The 15,863-nt window shown below is 44.5% G+C and overlaps 1 protein-coding gene across 4 annotated transcripts in view; it reads right to left on the reverse strand.

Moving 5' to 3' along the window:
* Positions 1-15,863, reverse strand: part of ELMO1 (engulfment and cell motility 1) — a 668,619-nt gene that overhangs the window by 611,101 nt on the left and 41,655 nt on the right. The window contains exon 1 of one of the 4 annotated variants that reach the window (XM_033930220.1): positions 88-186. The exons of the other annotated variants lie outside the window; for them this stretch is intronic. The gene's annotated coding sequence lies outside the window, so the exon portion shown is untranslated. Of the gene's footprint in view, positions 1-87; positions 187-15,863 lie in introns of those variants that run through there. 4 annotated transcript variants of the gene reach the window in all.

Consider the following 15,863-nt stretch of genomic DNA (forward strand, 5'->3'; position numbering starts at 1 on the left):
ACAGGAAGCATGACACCCTTTCTCAAGAAGCCTATTCCATGCATATGGTGGCAGTGGAGAAGAAGGGGACAGATAAGAGTGGCTTACCTGATGACCAATGTTCATGAGGAGGAGTGTGAGGAGAAATAGCATAGTTACTCATTTGTAGCAGGTGTTATCCGAGGACAGCAGGCTGATATTCTCACATGTGGGTGGCATCATTCACAGAGCCTGGTATGAACAGTATTAAAGTGTACTGTCACTTTAAAAAATGTTCAAAGTCGCAAAATTGTCCGCAGTGCACATGAACTATGCCTTCCCACCCAATATTGGCTCTTGGGACCATCAGTTCCGTAAAAAAGTTAAGAAGTCAACTAGGGGAGGTGGGAGTATTGTAAGAATATATATATATGCTGTCCTAAGATAATGACAATGACGACATTAATAACGACAATGTCTATGCTAATGACATCACAGAAGCTGACTTCCACTGTCTGTCTGGAATTCTGATGAGAAATCCTGTTTTGAAGGATTTTAAATGTGTTAAAACTTGGGGATGGAGGTTAGGGAACAGGAGGATTATGTGGGAGGGATTGTTTATCTAAACCAGTGTCTCAAACTTTTTCAAGCCGGGGCACACTAAAGGTAGTGGCCACGGCTTGAAGCACCCAGAAGTGCACGAATGTCGCTATGATGACATCACGCATATGCGTGACATCATCACATCGACGTCCACACATGTGCAGAGGCCCTCCAGATGGGCCCTGAGACGCCAGTTGGGGGTGCCAGCAGGGAAGAGGGCCGAAGAGAAGGAGAGGCACTGGCTCCAGCTGATTGCCTACAACAGTGTTTCTCAACTACTTCAAGCTAAGTACCCCCTAAGTCTAACAAATATCAACTGAGTACCCCAATCACAGACTTCCCTAGGCCCACCCAAACCTTTGACCCAGATCCCATTCCCTTTACTAATTGCAATGCAATTTTTTCTATTCATTTTCATATACACACAATATACACAGCAGATATAAATTCTCAAAACTGACACTCAATCGCTATATTGAAAATAAAATAATTTTACATTACATTACATTAGGGACTTCTATTCCGCCTATACCTTGCAGTTCAAGGCGGATTACAAAAGAGCTAACTGGACATTTCCAGTGAAGTTACAACAGTTTTGGGGTTTTTTTGTTACAAGGGAGGAAAGGTAGCTGGATTAATTCCGGAAGAACTTGCAAATTGGATATTAAATTGACTGTACATTACTGTGTGATATAACAAATAGATTACAGTTAGAGTACAAATAAGATTACGTTACATTTCAGGGATCTGAATACTTGGTTGGTGTTTTGGGGAGGAAGAGATTATTTAAGTGGAGGTTTTGGGGGAGAATTTATCTAGGAGGAGGGGGAAGGGTTGGGTTAAGATATCTGGATACATTTTTTGAAAAGTAGGGTTTTGATTTCTTTTCGAAAAGTTTTGAAGTCGCCCGTTGCCGTCAACAGGTTGGAGATGGAGTGGTTAAGTTTTGCTGCTTGCGTCGCCAGAAGGTTATCAAACATCTTTTTGCGCTGAGTGCCCTTGAGTGGAGGGAAGGCAAAAGGGTTTGGAGTTCTTCTTTGTCTTGAGGTGAGGAACTGGTTTAGGCGGTTGTTTAGATAGGGGGATGGAGCTGTTTAATGCTTTGAATAATAGACAGTAGAATTTGAATTGAATTCGTGCTTGCATAGGTAGCCAGTGAGAGTCTAGGAAGGCAGTTGTAATACCTACTGAAGATCCTCTGCAGGCTGCTGTAATTAGCTTTAAAGGTGAGACTGGAGTCCAGGGGGAAAGCCAGAGGACGCTAGAGAGAAGGGGGGATAACATGCAGGCCTTCGGTGAATTAGGCAATGCTGGCACTATACCGCGTAGGAAAGTCAGCTGGCAGGAGCCTCTCTTCCTCCTCAGTGTGCCGCAGCACACTTGGAATCTCAGGAGGCACACTAGTGTGCCTTGGCACACAGTTTGAGATAAACTGATCTAAACAGATATTGTTTAGACTGCTGTTATTATAAGCGTTGTGTAGTTTTACACTAATAAAAATATTTAATGTAAAAAAAAATTGTGCTAAAACTTATGGCAAGGACGTCTAGTTCTTTGTATACTGGCTCACCAGGATAACCCAAGTTTCTAATCTTGGTTTATATTTGAGTCAACCTTTTTTTTCTCCTTTTTGGGGAGAAAGAGGTCAGCTCAGTTTATATTCAGATTGGTTTATATTTGATTATATACAGTACTTGTAAACATGCTATTAGCTGACATCCAAGGTCAGCCATCTGTAGTGGGCCCTGATCTAGCTTCTCAGAAATTGTGTAGGAGCGAGCTTCACAGGAATATTGGAATGAAGTCCGTCTCACTTGCTACTTTCTTGGTGAGACATTCTGTACCATCTAGAAGCCCATCTGCCCTCATGTGTGACTACTAATAACCTGATGGCCCATGTTTGTCATCTCAGTATGAACTCAGTTTGTCGCCAGGCTGAACTCAGTTTGGGTATGGTTTGTGGAGAAGGAAGAAAAGAAAGAAGATTCTTGGTTGGTTTATGCATCTCTGTGAAGAGATTGTTTTTATGTGCTAAGACCAAAATAAGAAAGAATTCTGCAGTTGCTGATTACTTGCTTTTGTCAGACTAAATCCTACTGCTAGGCCAGTGCAAGGAGTTGAACCTTTCTTGTACCAGAACTAAGGGGCTCGCTGTAAGGTTTGTACTCCTCAAGAGGAATAATTTCATCACCATTGGACGCTGACACAACTGAACGTAAGGTGAGAATGGGGTACCTTGTAGAGTTCTAGGGGCTAGATTAGTCACATGTCCTTTATTTGCTAAGGGTCAGTAATTCTGGGACACTTGGTAATTAGCCTAATATAGTTGTTGCTTTTTAATATTTTCTCAGGAAATTTATTCAGTTTAACAATATATATTTTGTAGGGTTACTTTACATATATTTTCAGTATTACCATTTATATATCTACATATATTTTGTGTAATCATTAGTATATTTTTGTAACTATTGTTGTAACCTGATTACCATAACTTCTAAGTATTTTTATCTAATAAATAATATATAATCTCACATTGGCATTATTTCTTCTTTTAAGGCAGCAATCCTAGAATCATAAGGATATCTTAGGTGCTATCATATTCCTAGCAGACGAGTCCAGAATAATTACCGAGTGATTTTATGTTTTCTAATTGTACCTACATTCCTCATGACAGACTCATCAGAAAATTAGAGTGTTATAGGATAGGAGACAATGTTCTGATGTGGATTAGGAATTGGTTATTGGACAAAAAACAGAGTTAAATGACTATTTTTCTCAATGGAGGGTGAATAATGGGAGTGCCAGTTCTCGCGGGATTCACAGCTCTCGTGGCAACCTATCAAGGAGCGGTGTAGGGCCAGCTAGGAGCATGAAAAGCTCACTCCTGTGTGTTGGCCCGGGTGCATCGCTGGCTACTTGCAATCATAAGGAGGGATACACTGCTGGACCACCAGGGTACGCGAGGGAGGGTGGTAATTATTAGTGTCGGCCGGGGCAGGAGATGGGAGGGATCCCTCCTGTCCCAGCCTACCACTAGGTGGTTTCAGTTAAGGGGAAGAGTTAATCTGCTGGCTGGGTTGGAGTGCAGAGGGGAGTATGGGACAATCAAGCCACTGTGACATCACAGATGAGGTTGGCTCTTTTTAATGGGACGAGGGTACAGGGAAGGAAGGTGGGACAGGGTATAGAGCCTAGTAGGGAGGGGGGACAGTGTTCAGAGCCTGGCAGGGAAGGGGGCTTGGTTCAGAGCCTGGTAGAGAATGGAACTGAGTGCAGAGCCTTGCAGGGCAGGGAGGGAAGGGGGCTGGGTACAGAACTTGGCAAGGGGGGGGCTGAGTGCAGAACCTGGCAGGCGAGGGTGTGAGGGAGGGGACACTGGGTGCAGATCTTGGCAGGGCATGGCACTTGAATATTAAGCCCCCGTCTTATATTCGAGTCAACCATTTTTCCTCCTTTTTGTGGGGGAAATGGGGATCTCAACTTATATTCAGATCGACTTATATTCAAGTATATACGGTAAATTGAATTATTCCTAGTATAAGCAGCATAAAATCTGTTTTACCACTTGGGATCTAGCTAGTTACTTGGGACATGGATTGGCCACTGTTGGAAACAGGATACTGGATTGATGGACCTTCAGTCTGTCACAGTATGCCAATTCTTATGTTCTTATTATTGACACAGACATGGGGGAAGCCACTGTTTGTCATGGAATTGGTAGCATGGAATGTTGCTACTATTTGGATTTCTACCAGGTACAGGATTGGCCAATGTGGAAAAGGGATACTGGGCTGGATGGATCATTGGTCTGACCCAGTATGGTTATTCCTATGTTCTTATGGTCATATGACCTCATTTTGTGCAGAACACTAACTCAATCTATCTATAAAGGAACAGTATTTTGTCATGACACTGTCACGCCCCCTCCCCTTTGGACAAAAATGCAGACACCTGGGAACAGAAGTGCATGTCCCTGAATGAGCTACTTTCAGATTCACCTGAACAAGCAACAGCTACCAAGCAGTTTCATTTTTATTTTCTGGGATACTAGTTTAATTCCACTGTCCCTGGCACATTCCATGAGTGTGAACTCAGTGATTCCGGCCATCTTACAATATGCTAACATGCAAATACAGGAACTGCAGTCTCACGCCATTCCACAAGCAGCTGGATGCCTAAACCTTTGTGTTTTCAAAAACACTTTGGGTTTGTAATTGGATAAAAAGGGTAAATGTAAATTTCCATTCCCTTCAAACTTTGTACAATATATCATCAGGTTATAATTATTGTATTTATATTTTAGCAGGAGAATGCATTTAAGTGAAGCAGAAAAATACCAAATTCAACTAAGACCCCTAGGGATAAAGTGGATGAATGGTGTTTACAAACACACTGTCCATACTATTTCTGCAAACAGATGTAAATAAAAATGAACAGAGCCAAGGCAAAATAATAAAACACTGGTTTCCTGCAATATTACGCTGCAGTTGTACCTTAGCAACCATAATTGCTAGAAATCTTTATAGCAACATTTTATTACTACAAAATTATGTTCCCACGAAGACATAGATCAAAGAAAAAGCAAGTGGGAAATGAGAGATAAAACACCGAAGTACAGCGTTAATCAGCATCCCCCAACGATCCCCCTCCCCCCAACTACCACTGATCCAGTAGATGTAACCCAATACCAGCAAACCCCACCAAAACAATAAGGTTCAGGAATCTGTGTTATGATAATACCCGAGCCCCTACCCCCACAAAACAGGACTAAGTTACATGCCCCATCAAACAGTAGTAACCCTCCCCCCACCCCAACTCAAAATAATCACAAAAATCTGAAATAGATCTCATCCCAGACGAACACCTAGCCCATTAGCAAAGCTTTTGATAGCGTCCCACACCGCAGGCTGTTGAACAAACTAAAATCGATGGGATTAGGGGACACATTCACTGCATGGGTAAAGGATTGGTTAGATGGTAGGCTTCAAAGGGTAATGGTAAACGGTACCCCTTCCAAAACATCAGCAGTAACGAGTGGAGTACCTCAGGGCTCCGTCTTAGGGCCGATTCTATTCAATTTATTCATAGGAGATTTGACCCAAGGGCTTAGAGGAAAAATATCACTGTTTGCCGACGACGCCAAACTATGCAACATAGTAGGCAAAGGCAGTGTTCCTGACCTTATGATGCAAGACCTACAGAAATTGGAACAGTGGTCATCAACTTGGCAGCTAGGCTTCAATGCTAAAAAATGTAAAGTAATGCACCTAGGCAAAAAAAAATCCACACAGAACTTACTCACTAAATGGTGAAACCTTGTCCAGGACCACGGTGGAACGTGATTTAGGAGTGATCATTAGCGATGATATGAAGGCTGCCAATCAGGTGGAGAAGGCTTCGTCCAGGGCAAGACAAATGATGGGCTGCATCCGGAGGGGTTTTGTCAGCAGAAAACCTGAAGTCATAATGCCACTGTACAGATCCATGGTGAGACCCCATCTCGAGTATTGTGTTCAATTCTGGAGACCGCACTACCGGAAAGATGTGTTGAGAGTTGAGTCGGTTCAGCGTATGGCTACCAGGATGGTCTTGGGGCTCAGGGATCTCACGTATGAGGAAAGGTTAAAAAAATTGCGGATGTACTCACTGGAGGAGCGAAGAGAGAGGGGGGGACATGATTGAGACCTTTAAGTATATCACAGGGCATATAGAGGTGAAAGATGATATCTTCAGTCTTACAGGGCCCTCGGTAACCAGAGGGCACTCGCTGAAAATCAGGGGAGGGAAGTTTCAAGGTGATGCTAGGAAGTATTTCTTCACCGAAAGGGTGGTCGATCATTGGAACGAGCTGCCTCAGCAGGTGATTGAGGCCAGTAGCGTGTTGGATTTCAAGAGGAAATGGGATATTCACGTGGGATCTATAGGGGAGTAGAAGTCAGGGAGTGGGTCATTGGTATGGGCAGACTCGATGGGCTGTGGCCCTTTTCTGCCGTCAATTTCTATGTTTCTATGTTTCTATGTTTCTATTAGGAAATCCTTCCACTCTAATATTTACTCCACCCAACCATCCGCGCTCCTACCCAATGTCCTCCACCCAATTCTAAAACTCATCCCTTTTCCCATCCTCCCCCATTCACACACCACAACACTCACAGGGCATTCAGAAGACTATGGCTCTTAGGATGTAACTGCCGTAAATATGGATCCCAAGTTTGCAGAAATCGCTGACCCTCTTTCCTAGAACCCCTCGCATCCCTCGCGTTCCAGCAGGTCAATTGATGCACATCAGCCCGCCAAAGCCAAAACTCGGGGGGGAGGGCTCACTAGAAGTCCAATGTTTCATAATGCATTTGCGAGCCACCAAACCAAGCTTAAGACATGATAATCTGCGTGCCCCTCCCATAGCCCCAAACACCTCAGGTAAGTCCAATACTAATTGTTCCGGGGTACCTAACAAGGCAAGATGAAGATCATGACGCATAAAATGTAAAATGTCCCTCCAATACGACTGAATGGAACTACACCCCCAAAACAAGTGACCAAACGTCCCTTCCTCTGTCCCACATTTAGAACACGATGGAGTAGCAGCTCCCCCACAATAAAATTATTGTTTAGGGGTTACACAAACTTTTATTAAAGGCAGACAGAAACCCAGGCATTCATAAAAGTGAGGAGAAGAGTGGCCTAGTGATTAGAGCTAATGCCTCAGCACCCTGTTTGTGAGTTTGATCCCAGCCTACTTCCTTTGACCCTGTGTAAGTCACTTAATCCTGCATTGTTCCAGGTAGCACAGTTAGATTGTGAGCTTGCTGGAACAGGTAGGTAAAATATTTAATAGTACCTGATTACTATTCAATGCATTCTAAACCGCTATAGGTAAATTTCTTCATGAAAAAGCAGTTAATAAATCCCAATAATTAAATTAAATTATAAAAGTGCATCCAGACTCAATCAAAATGTATAAAGCAATTTGGTTAGTGTCTTAGTGATAGAGGTGTGGTAAACCCTGATTGATTTTCAGAGGAATGTGTTCACGAGGAGCTAGCTTAACTGAAGGTGGACAACACAATGGTTTTATTGAATACATTGGAATTACGGTGGATGGGAGGGGGTGAAAATGGTTTCTCATATATTTATTGATGGATGTAAGTGCTGTTTTTCAAATTACTTATATGTATTCCCTTATGCACTGTTTTTAGACTGAAAAATTAATAAAGATATATATTAAAAAAACAACTTATATTTGGATAGTCTTATATTCAAGTATAGTTTGGAGGCTGTTTTTTTACATCAGTGGTCCCCAACCCTGGCCTGGAGGACCACTAGCCAGTCTGGTTTTCAGGATAGCCCTAATGAATATGCATTCCTATCATCTTCATTACATGCAAATCTCTTTCATGCATATTCATTAGGGCAATCCTGAAAACCTGACTGGCTAGTGGTACTCCAGGACAGGGTTGGGGGCCACTGTTTTACAAAGTCTATATTGTACGTCAATAAAGGATAACAATTTAAACATGAATAAAAACTTCATGAGGTCAGACACCTAACCAACCCTCTCCGAACTTCAGCCAGGACAGAGGAGTTGCATGCTATTATATCTGTGTGGATTGCAGCTGGCCTTAATCTTTGGTTGGAGTTTGCAGGTTAAAAATATACATTTTGTTTAGTTTCTAGTTCCAGTGAGATTTTGTGTCTTTTTTATTTTATTTTTATTATTATTATTTCTGGGGCAAAGTCAATTTTGCTCAGTTATTTACAATACAGGGGAAAAAAATTAACCCCCTTTTTACTAAGGTGCGCTAAGCGTTTTAGCATGTGCTAACCGCTAACACGTCCATATACTAACATGCACACATTAGCGTTTAGTGCGTGGTTAGTGCACGCTAAAAAGCATAGCGCACCTTAGTAAAAGGAGCCCTATGTTTTTTCCTGTTATTTCACATTAATAAAATGGGAAAATGGTGTTGAGATTTCCCATATCATTTCAAATGAATATATATCCCTACATCTCTACCTAGTGAAGAGTGTTAACTAATCAAAAGTCAGTCAAAACAAAACTAAATTTAGTCCCATAAGAAAGGTAAAACTCGCAAGTTGTTTATTGACATTAAAAAAATACAAGTATAATAAACATTTCAGTTGACTTCCTTCTTCATGCAGCAGAGAAAGCAATGTTACTTACCGTAACAGTTGTTATCCAGGGACAGCAGGCAGCTATTCTCACTCAATCACTCTAAAATTGTCCGTACCGGGGCTCCGTCGGTGCCATCACCCATCAGTCAAGAATATGCTGCCTGCTTGTCCTGGGATAATGTTTGATGCAAACACTGGGTGACAAATGCCCATCATACTCCACAGTGAAGAAATGGTGTATAAACTTTCAGCGTGGAGATTGATACCAAAGATGCAGCAAAGTCTGACAAGCCTCAAACAGTGTCAACTCCTGAAATAATAATAATAATAATAACTTTATTTTTCTATACCGCCATAGTCAGATGACTTCTAGCGGTTTACATCGAAAGAAGGCTGGACATTCAGAGAATTACAAATGCATGAGGGGAATGTTACAGAAGAAAAGGGTTGTAGTGGAGGGGAATGTAAGAGGGGTTGAAAGGGGGAGGGAAAGTGAGAGGGGTAGGAATTGCCTGAAGATTGCTTTGGGTTTGTAGGGGGAAAAAGCGTAGTCTGTTTAGGAAATTGCTGACCATGTGCATGACCTGAATTTGGCAGATCGGCGAATATTGGCTAAAACAATTGCTGAAATATAAGATATCTGGGGAATGTGTTGGGTGTATAATCCACGAGCAGTTGGGTATACAGAACCTCTCAGCCAAGCAGGTGCCCAAATTTTGAATGCTGATGAGAAAAGACGTTGAGTGGATACTTACAAGTTGATTTTGCAGCATTTTCAGTGAAATGGTGCCAACATTTTGGAACGACTAGTTACTATTGATGAAACATGGTAATACCACTATGATCCTGAGATAAAACAATAGTCCATGCAATGGTAATACTCAGGTGCTCCAATGCCAAGGAAATTCAAGACCCAGAGGTCAACAGGAAAAGTCATGGACACACTGTTTTGGGATCAGGAAGGTGTTGTAATGACTATCTTCCAAGGGGTCAAACAGTTAATGGCGAATTCTATTGTAACTTGCTGTGCCGATTAAAGAAGGCATTGAAAGAAAAAAGGAGAGGGAAGCTGCAGAAAGGAGTTCTCTTTTTGCAAGACAATACACATGCTCACAAGGCTGGCAAAAAGCACAGTTACTTACCGTAACAGGTGTTATCCAGGGACAGCAGGCAGATATTCTTGACTGATGGGTGACGGCACCGACGGAGCCCCGGTACGGACAATTCTAGAGTGATTGCACTCTAAGAACTTTAGAAAGTTCTAGCTCGGCCGCACCGCGCACGCGCGAGTGCCTTCCCGCCCGACAGAGGCGCGCGGTCCCTCAGTTAGTGTAAGCCAGCTAAGAAGCCAACCCGGGGAGGTGGGTGGGACGCAAGAATATCTGCCTGCTGTCCCTGGATAACACCTGTTACGGTAAGTAACTGTGCTTTATCCCAGGACAAGCAGGCAGCATATTCTTGACTGATGGGTGACCTCCAAGCTAACAAAAAGAGGGATGGAGGGAAGGTTGGCCATTATGAAAACAAATTTTGCAAAACAGATTGGCCGAAGTGTCCATCCCGTCTGGAGAATGCATCCAGACAATAATGAGATGTAAAAGTGTGAACTGAGGACCAAGTAGCAGCTTTGCAGATTTCCTCAATAGGAGTGGAACGGAGGAAAGCTACAGATGCTGCCATAGCTCTGACTCTATGGGCCGTGACAGAACCTTCCAGTGTCAGTCCGGTCTGAGCATAACAGAATGAAATGCACGCTGCCAGCCAATTAGACAACGTACGTTTAGAAACAGGACGTCCCAATTTATTCGGATCAAAGGACAGAAAAAGTTGAGGAACTGATCTGTGGGGTTTCGTACGCTCTAGATAGTAAGCTAGAGCCCGTTTACAATCCAAAGTATGCAGAGCTTGTTCCCCAGAATGAGAATGAGGTTTTGGAAAGAAAACCGGTAGAACAATGGATTGGTTGAGATGGAATTCAGAGACAACCTTAGGGAGAAACTTTGGATGTGTACGCAAAACCACCTTGTCATGGTGAAAAACCGTAAAAGGTGGATCTGCGACAAGTGCATGAAGCTCACTGACCCTCCTGGCAGAGGTAAGAGCAATAAGGAAAAGCACTTTCCAAGTGAGAAATTTGAAAGGAGATGTAGCCAATGGTTCAAATGGAGGCTTCATCAAGGCGGAAAGAACCACATTGAGATCCCAGAGAACAGGAGGGGCTTTAAGAGGTGGTTTCACATTGAAAAGTCCACGCATGAACCTGGATACCAGGGGATGAGCTGAAAGAAGTTTTCCATGGACTGGCTCATGAAAAGCTGCAATGGCACTGAGGTGGACTCTGATGGAAGAGGACTTAAGGCCAGAGTCAGACAAAGAAAGCAAATAATCCAACAACGTCTCCACTGCCAGGGAAGTGGGATCAAGATGATGAAGAAGACACCAGGAAGAAAATCTCGTCCACTTTTGATGGTAACATTGCAGAGTGGCTGGTTTCCTGGAGGCATCCAGAATGGAACGAACGGGCTGCGACAAAAGAGTATCAGTCGAAGTCAGCCCGAGAGATACCAAGCTGTCAGGTGCAGAGACTGGAGGTTGGGATGTAGAAGGGTTTCCTGCTGTTGCGTAAGCAGAGATGGAAACAGAGGAAGAAGAAAAGGTTCCCTGGAACTGAGTTGAAGTAGAAGGGAGAACCAATGTTGCCTGGGCCACCTCGGAGCAATTAGAATCATGGTGGCTCTTTCCCTCTTGAGCTTGAACAAGGTTCTCAACATGAGAGGCAGAGGAGGGAAGGCGTACAGGAACAGATTCGACCAGTCGAGGAGAAAAGCATCTGCTGCTAGACGGTGCGGAGAGTAAAGTCTGGAGCAGAATAGGGGCAGCTGATGATTGTGAGGAGCTGCAAAGAGGTCTATCTGAGGAGTGCCCCATTGAGTGAAGATAGACTGTAGAGTTACAGGATCGAGTGTCCACTCGTGAGGTTGGAGAATTCTGCTGAGTTTGTCCGCTAAAGAATTCTGTGCCCCCTGAATGTATATAGCTTTCAGGAAGAGATGGTGATCTATGGCCCAAGTCCAGATCTTCTGGGCTTCCTGGCATAAAAGGCGAGAGCCTGTCCCACCCTGTTTGTTGATGTAGTACATCGCAACCTGATTGTCTGTGCACAACAGAAGGACCTGAGGAAAGAGAAGATGTTGGAAGGCCTTGAGGGCATAAAACATCGCTCTGAGTTCCAGGAAATTGATTTGATGCTTCTTTTCCTGGGCTGTCCAAAAACCTTGAGTCTGGAACTCGTTCAAGTGAGCTCCCCATGCATACAGAGAGGCGTCGGTGGTGATGACTAGTTGATGAGGAGGCTGATGGAACAGAAGACCTCTGGATAGATTTGAGGATACCAACCACCATTGAAGAGACTGACGCAGAGATAATGTCACAGATATGTGTCGTGAGCAAGGATCCGACGCTTGGGACCACTGAGTAGCAAGGGTCCATTGAGGAGTGCGCAGGTGAAGACGTGCGTGAGGTGTGACATGAACTGTGGATGCCATGTGCCCCAAGAGTACCATCATCTGTCTGGCTGAGATGGAAGGTAGTGAAAGCACCTGCTGACATAGAGACTGAAGGGTCTGAAGACGATTGGATGGTAGGAAAGCTCTCATTTGGAGTGTATCTAGGATCGCTCCAATGAATTGAAGTCTTTGAGTGGGGATGATATGAGATTTGGGTAGATTGATCTCGAACCCCAGAATTTGTAGAAACTGGATGGTTTGGTTGGTGGCCAGGAGAACTGCTTGAGCGGATGTGGCTTTGATCAACCAGTCGTCCAGGTAAGGGAATACATGAAGGTAGTGAGAGCGTAGAAATGCCGCTACCACAATGAGACATTTGGTGAATACCCTTGGAGATGAGGCTAGACCGAAGGGCAGTACCTTGTATTGGTAATGACAATGATTGATCATGAATCGGAGATATGGTCTTGAGGTTACATTGATGGGTATGTGAGTGTAAGCCTCTTTGAGATCGAGGGAGCATAGCCAGTCGTTTTGATTTAGAAGGGGATAAAGGATGGCTAAAGAAAGCATCTTGAATTTTTCTTTTACCAGATGTTTGTTGAGATCGCGAAGATCTAGGATGGGTCTGAGATCTCCAGTTTTTTTGGGGACTAGAAAATAACGGGAGTAGAATCCCTGCCCCTTTTGATCTAGAGGAACTTCTTCTATAGCGTTCAGAAGGAGGAGGGATTGGACCTCCTGAATAAGGAGGGCCGATTGAGGACTGTTCAAAGCAGACTCTTTTGGCAGGCTTTGAGGTGGAAGAGTCTGAAAGTTGAGAGAGTAGCCGTGGCGGATGATGTTGAGGACCCATTGGTCCGACGTGATTACTTCCCACCGGCTGAGGAACAGAGAAAGTCGACCTCCTATAGGCTGAGGCAGGAGAGCAGGAATAGGGATACTGGCTATACTGTGGAGAATGAAGTCAAAAGGGCTGTGACTTCTGCTGAGGAGGTTGTTTCACAGATTGTTGTTGCTGCTGCTGTCTGGGAGGCTGACGTTGTTGTTGCCTCTGACGCCTGGGTTGCTGAGCAGTGGTAGTTAATGGACGAGCTGTGAAGCGGCGTTGATAGGCCGACTGCTGTCTATATGGTTTTGGTGGAGGAGGCTTCTTTTTATTTTTAAGCAGAGTATCCCAGCGCGTCTCATGAGCCGAGAGCTTTTGTGTGGTTGAGTCCATGGAATCCCCAAAGAGCTCATCCCCTAGGCACGGGGCGTTGGCTAACCGATCTTGATGGTTAACATCAAGCTCGGATACCCGAAGCCAGGCCAAATGGCGCATAGCCACCGACATTGCTGTCGCTCTGGATGTAAGTTCAAAGGTGTCATATATGGATCTAACCATAAACTTACGCAATTGGAAAAGAGACGACAAGCAGGTGTGAAAAGAGGAATGCTTTCGTGAAGGAAGATATTTTTCGAAAGAAGCCATGGTGGTAAGGAGATGCTTTAAATAAAAAGAGAAATGAAAAGCATAATTACTAGCCCTATTTGCTAACATAGCATTTTGGTAGAGCCTCTTACCAAATTTATCCATGGCCCTTCCTTCTCTGCCAGGAGGGACAGATGCATATACACTGGCTCCTGAAGTCTTTTTAAGGGTGGATTCGACAAATAATGACTCGTGTGGAAGTTGAGGTTTGTCGAACCCAGGAATGGGAATTACTTTATATAGAGAATCCAGTTTACGTGGGGCCCCTGGGACAGTTAAAGGAGTCTCTAAATTTTTATAGAAAGTTTCCCTCAAGATGTCATGAAGGGGAAGTTTCAAAAATTCCTTTGGAGGCTGATCAAAATCAAGGGCATCCAAAAAAGCTTTAGACTTTTTGGATTCAGCCTCCAAAGGAATGGACAAGGATTCACACATCTCTTTCAAAAAACAGGAGAAAGAGGAAGTGACCTGTTTGGAGGATGGGTCAGGGACAGCCGAATCCTCCTCCTCTGAGGAACATTCGCCTTCAGAAAGAAAGGGTTCCTCTGAGTCCCCCCACAGATCAGGATCCCTGACATGGGAAGCATGGTCCTGAGACTCCGGTGTCGACGTTTGAATGTGTCGGGTTTTGCGCACCGACTTACCCGACCTCATCGATACCGAGTCAGGAGATGTTATCGGTCGCACCGGTGCCGAAGTCTGTACCGATTGATGGTGAGCTCTCGGCTCCGGTGCAAGAACTGGCATCGATACCGATGAGGTTAGGTGAAGCGGTACCGAAACAGTGGAAGCGGGTAATACGGGTTCCACAATCGGTATCGATACGGGTTGTTCCACAACTGGTACCGATAGCTGGGTGCGGGCCGGCACCGGAAGGTTCGGTGTCATGATAGCAGGAAGGAGTCTTTCTAATTGCTCCTTAAGCTGCACCTGAAGGATGGCCGTAATGCGGTCATCGAGGGATGGCACAAGTACCGCTTTTTTCTTCTGCGGTACCTGCGGTGCCGCTCGACGCCCCGGAGATGAGGAGCCCGATGTCGAGGGACTCACCTCTATAGGGGCGGAGCGCTTCCGCTGGCGTCTTACAGGCGGCAGGATTGGACTCACTGCACTCGAGGCCGGAAGACGTTCCAGCGGGGAAGGCTTCTTAGCCGGCTTACCTGACTGTTGAGATGCCGGTGTGGAATCACGCGGCGTCGAAGACGAGGGTGCCGACTGAATCGGTGCCGAAGCCGGAGTCGAAGGAACGGGGTCGGACATCTCGGTACCGAACAGTAATCGCTGCTGTATCTGGCGATTTTTTAATGTCCGTTTTTTTAGAGTAGCACAGCGGGTGCAAGTAGAGGCCTGATGCTCAGGACCCAAACACTGTAAACACCAGTTGTGTGGGTCCGTGAGAGATATAGGCCTAGCACACCGCTGGCACTTTTTAAAACCCGGTTGAGGGGCCATGAAAGGAAAAACGGCTTCCGCCAAATCGAAGGCCGAGGCTTCGATGGTGGCAGAAGGCCCCGCCGGGGAAAATCAAATTAAGAAAAGGAAAAAATATTTATTTTTTTTTTTTTTTTTTTTTTACAAAAGAAAAAAAGAAACGAAATAAGGCCAAAGCCAAAAAGTTTACGCGAGCGGGAAGGCAATAGAAAAAAAGTTTCAACAGCCGTTGAAAAAAACGCGTCTTCTTAGCTCCGCGGAAACTAAGAAACTGAGGGACCGCGCGCCTCTGTCGGGCGGGAAGGCACTCGCGCGTGCGCGGTGCGGCCGAGCTAGAACTTTCTAAAGTTCTTAGAGTGCAATCACTCTAGAATTGTCCGTACCGGGGCTCCATCGGTGCCGTCACCCATCAGTCAAGAATATGCTGCCTGCTTGTCCTGGGATAATGATGGATATCTTGATGCAATTGGGATTTCAGTGCATAGACCACCCACCTTACTCACTAGATCTTGTTCCATCTGACTATTTTCCGTTTCTAAACCTTAAAATGATTTTGAAAGGGCAACAATTTTTGGGTAATTTGGAGGTGCTTGCAGCTGCAGAACAGTATTTCTGTGACCAGACAACAGAGTATTTTTTGGAAGGGTTACAGAAACTTCAGACATGATGTGCCAAGTGTGTTAAACTTATGTGGATTAACTTGTAGGTTTCATGGCTCCATATCATTCCGTTCTTGATTAGGCTCAGAACTTTTC

This window comes from Geotrypetes seraphini, chromosome 2 (assembly GCF_902459505.1).
Source record: "Geotrypetes seraphini chromosome 2, aGeoSer1.1, whole genome shotgun sequence".
Lineage (NCBI taxonomy): Eukaryota > Metazoa > Chordata > Amphibia > Gymnophiona > Dermophiidae > Geotrypetes > Geotrypetes seraphini.